This window comes from Nycticebus coucang, chromosome 23, assembly GCF_027406575.1.
Source record: "Nycticebus coucang isolate mNycCou1 chromosome 23, mNycCou1.pri, whole genome shotgun sequence".
Lineage (NCBI taxonomy): Eukaryota > Metazoa > Chordata > Mammalia > Primates > Lorisidae > Nycticebus > Nycticebus coucang.
The window spans coordinates 27,172,279-27,186,156 of record NC_069802.1 but is presented as its reverse complement, the minus strand read 5'-3'; the positions used below and the strand labels follow the sequence as shown (position 1 = coordinate 27,186,156).

The window sequence follows — 13,878 nt, the reverse complement described above, 5'->3', positions numbered from 1 at the left end:
GTCTACTCTTTTTTCTTTTTTTTTTTGACTTTTTTTTTTTTTTTTATTGTTGGGGATTCATTGAGGGTACAATAAGCCAGGTTACACTGATTGCAATTGTTAGGTAAAGTCCCTCTTGTAATCATGTCTTGCCCCCATAAAGTGTGACACACACCAAGGCCCCACCCCCTCCCTCCTTCCCTCTTTCTGTTTCTGTCTACTCTTTAACTCCTCCATGTCCCTTAGTAAGGTTTACACATGTGGGCTTCCATACTGTCCCATGTAACGTCTCCCACTTCTATAAATGCTTCCATTTGCCTACACCTGCCTTTCTTACAGTTTGATCAACAAGCTCCATAATTCCAACAAAGAACAGCTCAGATATTACGTGATTCCATCATTTAGTAACTATAATAATTATTTTGAGTTATTCTGAGCTCTAGGGATATTTTATATTTTTTATTTTGTTTTTTATTTTATTATTAAATCATAGCTGTGTACATTAATGTGATCATGGGGCACCATACACTGGTTTTATAGACCATTTGACATATTTTCATCACACTGGTTAACAAAGCCTTCCTGGCATTTTTCTTAGTTATTGTGTTAAGACATTTATATTCTATATTTACTAAGTTTCATATGTACCCTTGTAGGATGCACCATAGATGTAATCCCACCAATCACCCTCTCTCTACCCATCCTCCCCCTCCCTAGCCTCCCTCTCCCCGTTCCCCATATTCTTAGGTTATAACTGGGTTATAGCTTTCATATGAAAGCCATAAATTAGTTTCATAGTAGGGCTGAGTACATTGGATACTTTTTCTTCCATTCTTGAGATACTTTACTAAGAAGAATATGTTCCAGCTCCATCCATGTAAACATGAAAGAGGTAAAGTCTCCATCTTTTTTTAAGGCTGCATAATATTCCATGGTGTACATATACCATAATTTTTTAATCCATTTGTGGATCGATGGGCACTTGGGCTTTTTCCATGACTTAGCAATTATGAATTGGGCTGCAATAAACATTCTGGTACAAATATCTTTGTTATAATGTGATTTTCGGTCTTCTGGGTATATGCCTAGTAGAGGAATTATAGGATTGAATGGCAGATCTATTTTTAGATCTCTAAGTGTTCTCCAAACATCTTTCCAAAAGGAATGTATTAATTTGCATTCCCACCAGCAGTGTAGAAGTGTTCCCATTTCTCCATATCCATGCCAACATCTCTGGTCTTGGGATTTTGTGATATGGGCTAATCCTATGGGAGTTAGATGATATCTCAAAGTAGTTTTGATTTGCATTTCTCTGATGATTAAGGATGATGAGCATTTTTTCATGTGTTTGTAGGCCATGCCCTGTCTTCTTCAGAGAAATTTCTCTTCAAGTCCCTTGCCCAGCCTGCAATAGGATCACTTGTTCTTTTCTTGCTTATATGTTTGAGGTCTCTGTGGATTCTGGTTATTAAACCTTTGTCAGAGACATAACCTGCAAATATCTTCTCCCATTCTGAGGGCTGTCTGCTTGCTTTACTTACTGTGTTCTTGGCTGTGCAGCAGCTTTTTAGTTTGATCAGGTCCCAATAGTGTATTTTTGATGCTGCATCAATTGCCCTGGGAGTCCTCCTCATAAAATATTCACCCAGACCAATTTTTTCAAGAGTTTTCCCTGCATTCTCTTCTAGTATTTTTATAGTGTCATGTCTTAAGTTTAAATCTTTAATCCAGTGAGAGTCTATCTTAGACAATGGTGAAAGGTGTAGGTCCAGTTTCAGTCTTCTACAGGTTGCCAGCCAGTTCACCCAGCACCGTTTGTCAAATAGGGAATCTTTTCCCTACTGAAGGTTTTTAATTGGCTTGTCAACTATCAAATAACAGTAAGTAGCTGGATTCATCTCTTGGTTCTCTATTCTGTTCCATACATCTACCTCTCTGTTTTTGTGCCAGTACCATGCTGTTTTTATCACTATCGATTTATAGTATCATCGGAGGCCCGGTAGCATGATTCCTCCTGCTTTATTTTTTTTTTTCTGAGTAATGTCTTGGCTGTTCAAGGCTTTTTCTGATTCCATATAAAACAAAGTATTATTTTTTCAAGATCTTTATAACAGTGGAGGTTTAATGGAGAATGCATTAAAATTGTATATTGCTTTGGGTAGTATGGACATTTTAACAATGTTGATTCTTCCCAGCCATGAGCATGGTATGTTTTTCCATTTGTTAACATTTTCGGCTATTTCTTTTCTTAGAGTTTCATAGTTCTCTTTATAGAGATCTTTCACATCCTTTGTTAGATGAACTCCCAAATATTTCATCTTCTTTGGCACTACTGTGAATGGAATAGAGTCCTTAACTGTTTTTTCAGCTTGACTATTATTGGTATATATAAAGGCTACTGATTTATGAATGTTGATTTTGTAACCTGAGACGCTGCTGTATTCCTTCATCACTTCTAAAAGTTTTGTAGTAGAATCCCTGGTGTTTTTTTCCAGATATACAATCATATCATCTGCCAAGAGCGAAAGTTTGATCTCTTCTGACCCTATATGGATACCCTCGATCACATTTTCTTCCCTAATTGCAATGGCTAAAACTTCCATTACAATGTTAAAAAGCAATGGAGACAATGGGCAACCTTGTCTGGTTCCTGATCTGAGTGGAAATGATTTCAATTTAACTACATTCAATATGATGTTAGCTGTGGGTTTGCTGTAGATGGCCTCTATCAGTTTAAAAAGTGTCCCTTCTATACCAATTTTCTTAAGTGTTCTGATCACGAAGGGATGCTGGATATTATCAAAAGCTTTTTCTGCGTCAATTGAGAGAATCATATGGTCTTTGTTTTTTAATTTGCTTATGTGCTAAATTATATTTATAGATTTACATATATTAAACCGGTCTTGAGACCCTGGGATAAAACCGACTTGATCATGATGTATAATTTGTTTAATGTGTTGCTGGATTCTGTTTGTTAGGATCTTGTTGAATATTTTTGCATCTATATTCATTAGTGATATTGGTCTATAATTTTCTTTTCTTGTTGGGTCTTTTCCTGGTTTGGGGATCAGCGTGATGTTTGCTTCATAGAACGTGTGGGGTAGTCTTCCTTCTTTTTCTACATTTTTGAACAGGTTGAGTAATATAGGTACTAGTTCCTCTTTAAAGGTTTGGTAGAATTCTGACGTGAAGCCATCTGGTCCCAGGCTTTTCTTTTTAGGGAGATTTTGTATGGTTGATGCTATTTCAGAACTTGATATAGGCCTGTTCAGCATTTCCACTTAATTCTGGCTAAATCTTGGAAGGTGATGTGCTTCCAAGTATTGGTCAATTTCCTTCAGATTTTCAGATTTCTGATAATAAAGTTTCTTATAATATTCATTAAGGATTTTTTGAACTTCTGAGGAGCCTGTTATTTTGTCTTTGTCATTTCTGATTGATGAGATTAGAGATTTTACTCTTTTTCATGATTAGGTTAGCCAAAGGTTTATGTATTTTATTGACCTTTTCAAAAAACCAACTTTTTGATTTACTGATCTGTTGTATAATTCTTTTGTTTTCAATTTTATTTAATTCTGCTCTAATTTTGGTTATTTCTTTTCTTCTACTGGGTTTGGGGTTGGAATGTTCTTCCTTTTCCAGTTGCTTGAGATGTCCCATTAAGTTATTAACTTCTTCTCTTTCCATTCTCTTGAGGAAGGCTTGCAGTGCTATAAATTTCCCTCTTAGGTCTACCTTTGCAGTATCCCAGAGGTTCTGATAATTCATGTCTTCATTGTCGTTTTGTTCCAAAAATTTGTCAATTTCCTTCTTAATTTCATTATGACTCAGCTATCATTCAGCATAAGGTTATTTAACTTCCATGTTTTTGTATGAGTATGCAGATTCCTGTTGTTACTGAGTTTAACTTTTATTCCATGGTGGTCTGAGAAGATGCAAGGAATAATTTCTATTCCTTTAAATTTATTGAGGTTAGACTTGTGAGCTAAAATGTGATCGATTTTGGAGTATGTTCTGTGAGTTGATGAGAAGTATGTGTATTCTATTTTGTTGGGATGAAATGTTCTGTAGATGTCTGCTAAATCCAAATGTTGGATGGTTAGGTTTAAATCTAAAATTTCTTTGCTCAGCTTCTTATTGGAGGATCTGTCCAACACTGCCAAAGGACTGTTAAAATCTCTGACTATTGTGGAGCTGGAGGAAATCAAGTTGCTCATGTCTGTTAGAGTTTCTCTTATAAATTGAGGCACATTCTGGTTGGGTGCATAAATATTAATAATTGAAATCTCATCATATTGAGTATTACTCTTAACAAATATGAAGTGACCATTCTTGTCCTTCCTTACTTTTGTTGGTTTAAAGCCTATTGTATCTGCAAATAAAATTGCAACACCTGCTTTTTTCTGATTACCATTTGCCTGAAATATGGACAACCATCCTTTTACCCTGAGTCTATATTTATCTTTTAAGGTAAGATGAGATTCTTGTATGCATCAAATATCTGGCCTGAGTTTTTGTATCCAGTCAGCTAACCTGTGCCTCTTTGGAGGACAGTTTAAGCCAATCACGTTAATGGAGAATATTGATAAGTCTGGTAAAATTTTGGGTATTGAGTTTTTCGAAAGTCCAGTGGACATTTTTAATCCTTTTGCCACTGAGGAAGTTGGAGTTTGATCAAAAGTTTCTGGGTGAGTTTACTTTTGTGGTAGAGGATTGGGCTGGTCATTATGGAGGATAGGTCTGAGAATATCCTGAAGAGCTGGTTTGGTTATGGCAAATTTCTTCAACATGCGAATGTCATTAAAGTATTTAATTTCTCCATCATAAATGAAACTCAGTTTAGCTGGATACAGGATCCTGGGTTGAAAGTTATTTTGTTTTAGGAGATTAAAAGTCGATGACCACCCTCTTCTGGCTTGAAAAGTTTCAACAGAGAGATCTGCAGTCATTCTAATATTAAAAAATATGGAACACGTCACGAATTTGTGTGTCATCCTTGTGCAGGGGTCATGCTAATATTTTCTGTATCATTCTAATTTTAGTATATGTGCTGCCGAAGCGAGCACTCTAGGGATATTTTAAGCAGAAAAAAAGTTGTTTTTAAAAATGTAATTGACTAGTATTTGTATATATTTCTGGGGTACAATGTGATGTTTTATTATATGTATACATCTTAGAAACATTAAGTCAATTAGTATACTCATCACCTTGCTTTATGTCTTTTCAAAAAATGTACTTTCTAAAAATTTTGGAATATACATCATTATTAACTATAATCATTATGTTGTATGATAAATCATTGAAAGTTATTCCTCCAATCTAACTAAAAACTTGTACCTGTGGACCATCTCCACTTTGCTATCCTACACCCCCCCAACCCCTCCCCCCAGAATCTGGTAATCACCCCTTAAACCTCTGCTTCTATGAGTTCAACAAGTTTATATTTTAAATATAAGTGAGATCACACACCATTTATCTTTTTTTTTCTTGGCTCATTTCACTTATCATTGCCCATGAACAGAAGAACGGATAAAGGAAATGTGGTGTTTAAATACAAAAGGGAATACTATAAAGCCTTATAAGTGGACATGGCAGGGTTGTTGACAAAAAGAAAAAGGAAGAAAAAAATTGAGGTGGAGAGGAGGAAAGATTAAATTTTAAAAAGAATGATATGAGAATGAGAAATAAAATTATGTTGGATTCTAGGAGAGTTTAAAAGAGATTCTGTTGTACATGTTACATGGCACCAGCAGCTGATGACTAAAATCAACTTGAAAAGTAGAGTGTTGAAATGGTTAAAGATTAATTCTTAACGAGTTCATGATTCCCAGATCTTGATTTCTAAGTATCATTTCCCTAGAAAACGAAATGGGGTTCCTTAGAGAAATGGCAAACTCCAATGGGCAAAAAACGGAATAAAAGATAAACTAGATTATTTTGTTGTGCTTGATAATAAAAAGTGCTCAAAAATGAATGAGGACATGTAAAAAGGACAAAGGAGCCAGACTGAAGTGGTTCCAAGAAGGCAAATCAGAGACAATTTGGGCATCAAAATAAATACTGTCACTAATGAGTTATAATCCATGGAATAAAACAATAATACATGATCCCACACTGGCAATAAGTGAATAAATAAACATTTGCAGAGAAAAAAACAGTCTAATGCAAGCTAATAAAAGTGGAGGGAATGAAGCAGTTAGCAAAATAACCATTGTGCATCCACCATAATAATAATTATATCAGGCAGGCATCAACAATGGTCACTGAAATTAGTCTGTGAAAATTTCATGAGGAAAATAATGTCTTACAATATTTCTCCCTAAAGGATTGGTTAATTACTAAGGGAAAATAGTAACTAAGTCGAAAAATGTGACAGTCATCACTTTAACCAAGAAATCAAAGTTAAAATTGCTAAAAATGGGACCAATCAACTGACCTTACATGCCCCTTGATATCATGCAGTGAGAAGGACAGAAATTAAGTTGACTTCCCTGCCTAAAAATGCGTATTTTTGACTTAGTCATTAGAAAATTTTAGACCCCCCAAACTGAGGGATATTCTACATCATAACTGGTCTATACAAAAATTTTTATAGCATAAAGCAAAGAGAGGCGGAGAAAGTTATAGATTAAGTGAAACTAAAGCAATGCAACAAGAAAATTAAGTACATGATCTTGTACTGGATTTTCAATCAGAAAAATTAATCTATCAAGAATTAATTTTTTTTTTTTTGCAGTTTTGGCTGGGGCCGGGCTTGAACCCACCACCCCTGGTGTATGGGGCCAGTGCCCTACTCCTCGAGCCACAGGTGCCTCCCTATCAAGAATTAATTTATAAAAATTTGAATATTGACTGTGAAAAGTTGTATTTATTAATCTTAAATTTTCTAATTTTTATAATTTCGCTATGATCGCTTAGGGTAATTGCTTTGTGAGGAAAAATACTCTAGAACTTTTAGGTGTAGAGGTTTGCCATCTGCAGTTTGTTATCAAGTGGTTCAGAAAAAAATAGATGCTCATATAGAAGAAGGAAAAAATTATAAGGCAAAGATGGCAAAACTAACCATTTATGAATCAAAGAGAGTTTTTAATACTATTTTTAAAACTTCCTTGAATGCGTGAAATTATTTCAAATAAAAAAATTAAAAACAATAAAATTTACAGCCGAACAAGTATTAAATTAGCACCAGCTACATACCAGGTCTGGGACAAATGCTGGACACACAGAATAAGATATAATTCCTGGTCGCAAGGGGTTCCCAGTTTGCAGGAGGAAGCAGAGAATAAAACCAGTGCTCAGGATACCCTGAAACCAGCACTGCGGTAGGAAAAGGAATGGATGGTTTATACACAACCATTAAGCTGGAAGATAAGGTGAAAATGTAGGCTGGTTCACTTTATTTTCCTCCTCAAAACTTCCAGAGGACACTCTGTTACCTACTGTCACCACCATTGACAACAGGAGGACATTTTATTTATTTATTTATTTATTTATTTATTTATTATTGTTGGGGATTCACTGAGGGTACAAGAAACCAGGTTACACTGATTGCAGTTGTTAGGTAAAGTCCCTCTTACAATTGTGCTTGCCCCAAAAGGTGTGAATTTTATGTATGCAAGTCCAGTGGGTTTTATCTGCTTTGCCAAGCCCAGATGAACATTATTGGCTGCCTAGGTGTTGTTTTTTTGAAACGTTCTGAGGCTGTGACATGCACTGAGGTGGAGGGGCAGCATTTGCCACTGTGGCTTTGGGGTCATTTCCCTTATTCATCTCCTAGGCTGCCATAGCCAAGATACCAAAAACTGTATGGGTTGAACAACAGGAAGGTACTGTCACACAGTTCAAAAAGTCTTCATTAAAGAAAAAAAAAAGGTTTCCATAAAGGTATCATCAGGCTGGTTCCTTCTGAGGGCTATGAACTCTGCCTTGTACCCTTTCCCTCACTTCTGTTTGCTGGGCGATCTTTGGTGGGCTTTGCCTTATATGTGGAGATGAATCTCACCTCATCAATCTCTGCTTCACGTTCAAATGGCCTTCCTTCTCCATGTGTGTATATCTCTCTGTCCACATTTCTCCTCTTTCTAAAGCCATGGTCATATTGGCTTAGAGCCAACACTAATGACCTGATCTATAAGATCGTCTTCAAAGGCCCGACTTCCAAATTAGGTGACATTCATAGATCTTGGGCTTAGGATTTGAACATATTTTCAGGTGCACAATTCAACCCATATCACTGCCTTACTAAGATATTCCAGCTTTCAACGATTTTTCCAAACTGTCTTTCCAATCTTATTTCATACTTGTTTCTAAAAAAATCCCCTGTTCCAGACAGACTACTGTGAGTGTCCTCATCAAGGCTACCATATTCTCCTTCCGTTCACAGTTTGTTTGCTACACATGGAGCTACTCTGTAAGCACATCACGTTGCTTGATTTTCTTCATGGAATTTATGCTTCAAATTTTTTTATATAGTTATTTGTTTATTATCTCTCCTTTGCTAGCACACTGTAAATTTCATCAAAGCAAGAATCCTGACTGTTAGAGTGAGGACTGTAGCCTCAATGCCAAGTTCAGTGTTGGGTACCTGGTTGATGTTCATTATATCTGCAAATACAATAAATACATAATATGGAAAAATAAGTATATAATGTGGAAAACTCAACGGGCAATAAAAAAGGATGTGTTAGAACAAACAAAGTGTCAACAATAGGGTATTACTTGAAGGCCAAATAAATTAGCAGCTTTTCATGGCTACAAAAAGCAAAGAGGAGAAAAACTCCTCTGGCAGTAAATTAGAAATCTAAGAACAATAAAACGTAGAAAAACAATGATGAAAAAACCCATCAAACTTGTAACATGGAAAATACTTAAAAGCACATAGAAGCTTATGAATCTACCTTGTAACATCCCCAAATTGTCAACTTTGGAAAAAATAGTGACGGCAAATGTTCATCTTGGATAAATTTCTTGTTGCCCAAATTGCTTTTGTTCTAAGTATATCCAGCTTCAGTGCTTTTGTGAATTGTGTTTGCTACTTAACATGGGCATATAAAACTCACTCATGAAGTTATTAACTACTAGCAATTATTATTATTAATTACTGTTATTATTAGTGCTCTTCACAATATATCTGTCTAGAAGGTGGGGGGCAAAATGAATGTTCAAAAGTCTAAAGTGCTTGGTCCAAGGTTAGACAGGGCTGGGCTGTGAGTCCAGAAGGCTTCTGCTGCCCCTGGCCCACACTCTCTTTTCCATCCTGTTTGTTTAGTCCTAACCTGGAACCAAACTCACCAGGGACAGAGTGCCTAGGGTCCCGTTTCATCTGGGTCTCTCAGACTCACATTGCGAGACTATAAGATTATCCGGTGTGACTCAGCCTCTTGCTGTACTGCCAGTTGTCAGAGTCACATGGTCAATCAGGCCCTCACAGCAAGGAATGTCACCATTCCTGGTTGAGTCACCTGTGTGCCGGTGAAGCAAGAGGGCCCCAAAGGTAAAATTGCAGTCCCACTGTTATAATTACTCAGCTGTTCTGTCCAGACACTGGATAGCAAATGACGGCATGACACCAAAAAACAGAGCCAATGTGACACAGAAAAACGGGTTTTGGTGGAAAATGTATCACACGACGAGAAGCAAAAAGTGAAGGTGTCTTGAGTTTGATTTTTAAGCAGTATTTGTCAAAAGCCTAGAGGCCATATGAGTAATTAGAGGTAGAATATATTTTAATAATAACCTGTTTATGTAAAGAGCAGAAGGTGGACTTCTCACTGAGTTCATGCATGATGACCTTGAGAATGGTAAGCCGCCTTTTAGGGATAAGAGGAATGTGTACGTCCCGTCAACAAAACGAGATACCTGTGGTCTAATATAAGTGCACAGGCAGTGACATATTTATCATCCTTTCCCTGCCATTGATTCATGTCTGCCCCCTTCCCTTCTTGGTGGCCTTTTGCATAATGGTGAGCAATGTATCACTTACATACTCGAAACAGAAATATATACTTTTTTAATATGCAAGTCTAATGGTTCCTTTTGACAAAAGAAATCCCGGTGATCTATATTGTCTCTTAAATTGATCCAACATATTGTGGCATTCAGGCCAAGTTACTTCCTGCTAATAATTTCTTAACAGAAAATGGAAAGACAATAGCATTAGTAAATCAAACCAAACGTGGGATTAAATGCCACCTGAATACCAGGCATTGGTTTCAGTTCCACCAGCCTGACTCTGTTGCAGCCGAGGCAGAGGAGGAAGTCGCATCATTTGCATGTGACGGCAAGGTGCATTATACAAATCAGCCTCAATTGTCAACCACTGTGAGGGCACTGGTTGTGGGTGTATGATGTTCATATATCAAAGGCAAACCTCCAGTGAGAATACAGCTTGATTTCTCATTTAAGAGAATATGTATGTTCTTGCTGTAGCAATACTCATCTTTTCCCAAATCTAATCACACGAATTTTCCTTCAGAATTATTGAGACTTAGCCGTCATGGCAAACTGACAGTAGTAACCTCTTGCCTAAACTCTTAGACATATTTGCTGCATCTGTCTCAACACTACAGGCAATTCTGTACTGCCCACTTCTGTAGAATTCTCGATTTCAAAGCTGGCTTTCATTATAAACAGCAGCTTTAAATTACACTAGATCTGTTTTTTTCTTGCCTGGGCATCTATCTCTATTTGGACGATCATTCTGGCTGTTTTCAGTGTGCTGTTTAGACTATGTGGATTGGGGGTGCATCTGAATTCCACAGTGGCATCTAGGTGCTGCTGCGTGCTGTGGAGCATTTGTCTGCGAGTGACACATCCATACATTAAGTGTCTGAACTGTCAGGAGGAACAGGAGAAATGCAGGTGTTGGGGAAGTGTGAGAACACGCCGTTTCTTTCTATGGCAGAGTGCCCTCCAATTCTTCATGTGGATCTCTGCCTCAGGGTCTCAATTTAGGGCAGAAAAGCCTATGTATAGCAAAAAAAATTATTTATTTATTTGTTTAGTCAATACATGTATTTGTGAGTATGAAAAATGTACACCCATATGTGCAAATAACTGATTTCATTATAATCCTTGGTTTACGTTCCATTGTTATCTTTTGTGTATGACGTTCTCATAATTTATCTATTTATTTTAGTTAGATATTAAGAAGATAACAGTTGTAAACTCATCACCTAATGCTTTATATCTACCAATTTGCTTCTATCCAGCCCCATTCCCTCCACCCCCACAAAGTAACTACCACACTGAATTTTGTTTTCCATTGCCCTAAGTATTTTCTTTTAAATAATGTGCTATTTAGTTTTAGTTGTTTTTAAACTTTTTCTTTCTTTCTTTTTTTTTTTTTTTGAGACAGAGTCTCACTATGCCACCCTTGGTAGAGTGCTGTGGCATCACAGCTCACAGCAACCTCAGACTCTTGGGCTTAAGACATTCTCTTGCCTCAGTCTCCCAAGTAGCTAGGACTACAGACCACAATGCCTGGCTATTTTTTCTTGCAGTTGTTATTATTGTTTTAGCTGGCCCAGGCTGGGTTTGAACTCACCAGCCTTGGTGTATGTGGCTAGCACCATAACTACGGTGCTATGGGCACCGAGCCTGTTTTTAAACTTCTTGAGAAAGGCACCATGAAGTCTTCTGGGATGTGCATTTTTCTGCTTAGAATTATGTTACTAAAATTTATTTATCTGGTTGCTACACAATTGATCCTCATTATTCTCAGCAGTGACGTTATATAATGTCCCTGTGAACAATGAATTATCCAATACTGAACTATTGCTTTTAAGGGAAACATGGGGTTTGGTTCCTGTGAGCCTCTGGCTATAACATTTTCATCAACCAGTCAATATATAACCCTGCTTATATTATTAAATGTGTGTATTTGTATTTAATACATAGTTTATCGTTGATGCATTAGCATTAAACCTATGGCCAACAGTACCATAACTCACACTTGAACAAAGATTTTCCCACATACATATTTTCTCCCTAAATTACAACACAGCTTTGTTGTACTTAAGAACGCTAGACAGCACTTTAGCACTCATTTAAATAATAATAACACAAAAACACTGAAGTGAGAAAAATGGTACACTAAACAAACCATGTAAAGGTTATTTGTTTGCAGTATAAGAACTAAAATCAAAAGTCAGAGGATCTGCTGGTCAACCTCAGATGGAGGTGTGCATGCCGCAATTCAAATTTTTCACCATTCTGGGCCAGGCCATGAATCAACCCCAAACACCACCATTTTTGATTTTGGAGTTACAGATACACTTTAGCAAGTAGGCAAATTTGCAATCACAGAATTCCTGAATAATGAGGATAATCAAATGCAGTTCTGGTTTACTCATTTTCACTGTTGTATAATATTCCACTGTGTAATATACATCTCATTTAGAAATCATTCTTAAGTCAACATTTGAGATTTTTACCCAGAATTTTTTTTTAAATGTTAATTTTTCATCTTACATTAATTGAAATTGTCACTAAATGATTTCACAGAAATCTTCTTGTAAATATAATATCTGTATTAACAATAACAGGATAGCAACCTCCTTTTTCTTTTTTTTAATGTGGAATGCTTCACGAATTTGCATGTTATCCTTGCTCAGGGACCATGCTAATCTTCTCTGTATCATTTCAAATTTAGTATATGTGCTGCTGAAGCGAGCACACAACCTCCTTTTTCTATCAGTTATTACACATACATAACATTTGACTCTGTAATAGGAATAGAGGTGCTTTGAAGGCAGACTCTGAAACACAGAGATCAAAGGCACGTTTCTTGTCCTAAATGAGTTTCAAGTCTAAAGACATGTAAATGGTAACATAAAGTTATAAATTCTACTAACATAGTATGGCATTACAAAACTCAGTGGAGAAAATTTTGACCTCCACTTCAAGCTATCAGAAAAAGTTTTCAAGAGGAGATGGAGATGATTGACGTTGATGTTTGACATATAACTATATGCTAATTAGAATCCTTTTATGGTAATCTCTGATGAAAAATTAATAAATTGCCTAAGCCTGGCTATTGCTTGATTTTTAAATACAGAGAGAGCTGGTGTGGACTTTCTTCATGATCGTTCTCCTCAATTTCACGCAGCCCTCTCAGTTGACAGTAAAAAAGGGCTTTGGATGTGTGAGCCAGTTTCAGCTGCTGCAGGTTTTTGTGTATGGGATTTATCCTCCTCTATACTCCCTTAATCTTCTGGTTACATGTGTATTGCATTTGGGTATTTCTGAACCCAATGGTATCAAACACTATTCGCCGCCCTTGTCCAAACAGCCATGGCCCTTGCTGCTATAAGGCCGTGATGCTCAGCCTGTGGTTCTCAAACCTGGAGCCACACTAGGGCACTGTTGGAAATGTAAATTGTTAGCTGTTGACCCAGACCTACTGCATTAGAACCTCCTGGAACTCTGAAGACTGTGATTGAAAAAGTCTTCTAGGTTATTCCAATGCACACTGAAGTTTGAGAACCAATACTAGAGGAAAATCTTTATTCCTTTAACTTGTCCCTGGGCACCAGGTTTTGCCAGGGCTATGAACTGATCAAAGGATGCATTTTGACTCTATTTTAATTAAATAGTTCATGTAGGAATTTAGACAGTAACGATGAGAGGGCTGTAAGTTGTAAATCACAAGCAGTAGGGTCCAAATACAGGTTGCAATTGAAAAAGCCCTTGGAGACTTGAAGAAATCTAATGTTGCAACCCTGCCCAGGTGTCTGCACTGGGGGCAGCACTTGAGCCTGATTCTCTTAGCCCCCCCGCCAAGTAGAGTTATAGATCCATGATATAAGTATCCCTGCCCATTTTCTACTAAATCTGATCCACTGGTCACTAGCATTGGCAACATCTGGAAACTTTTAAGAATGAAAGAATCTTGGATTT

General features: G+C 36.9%; 2 non-coding genes across 2 annotated transcripts; both read right to left on the bottom strand.

Annotated features, from left to right (window-relative positions):
* Positions 1–4,938: 4,938 nt before the first annotated feature.
* LOC128576189 (U6 spliceosomal RNA) lies at positions 4,939–5,045 on the bottom strand. Its single transcript, XR_008377294.1, has one exon. It is a non-coding gene; the product is annotated as a U6 spliceosomal RNA (small nuclear RNA).
* Positions 5,046–12,548: 7,503 nt separating this feature from the next.
* LOC128576195 (U6 spliceosomal RNA) lies at positions 12,549–12,655 on the bottom strand. Its single transcript, XR_008377299.1, has one exon. It is a non-coding gene; the product is annotated as a U6 spliceosomal RNA (small nuclear RNA).
* Between the last annotated feature and the right edge of the window lie 1,223 nt (positions 12,656–13,878).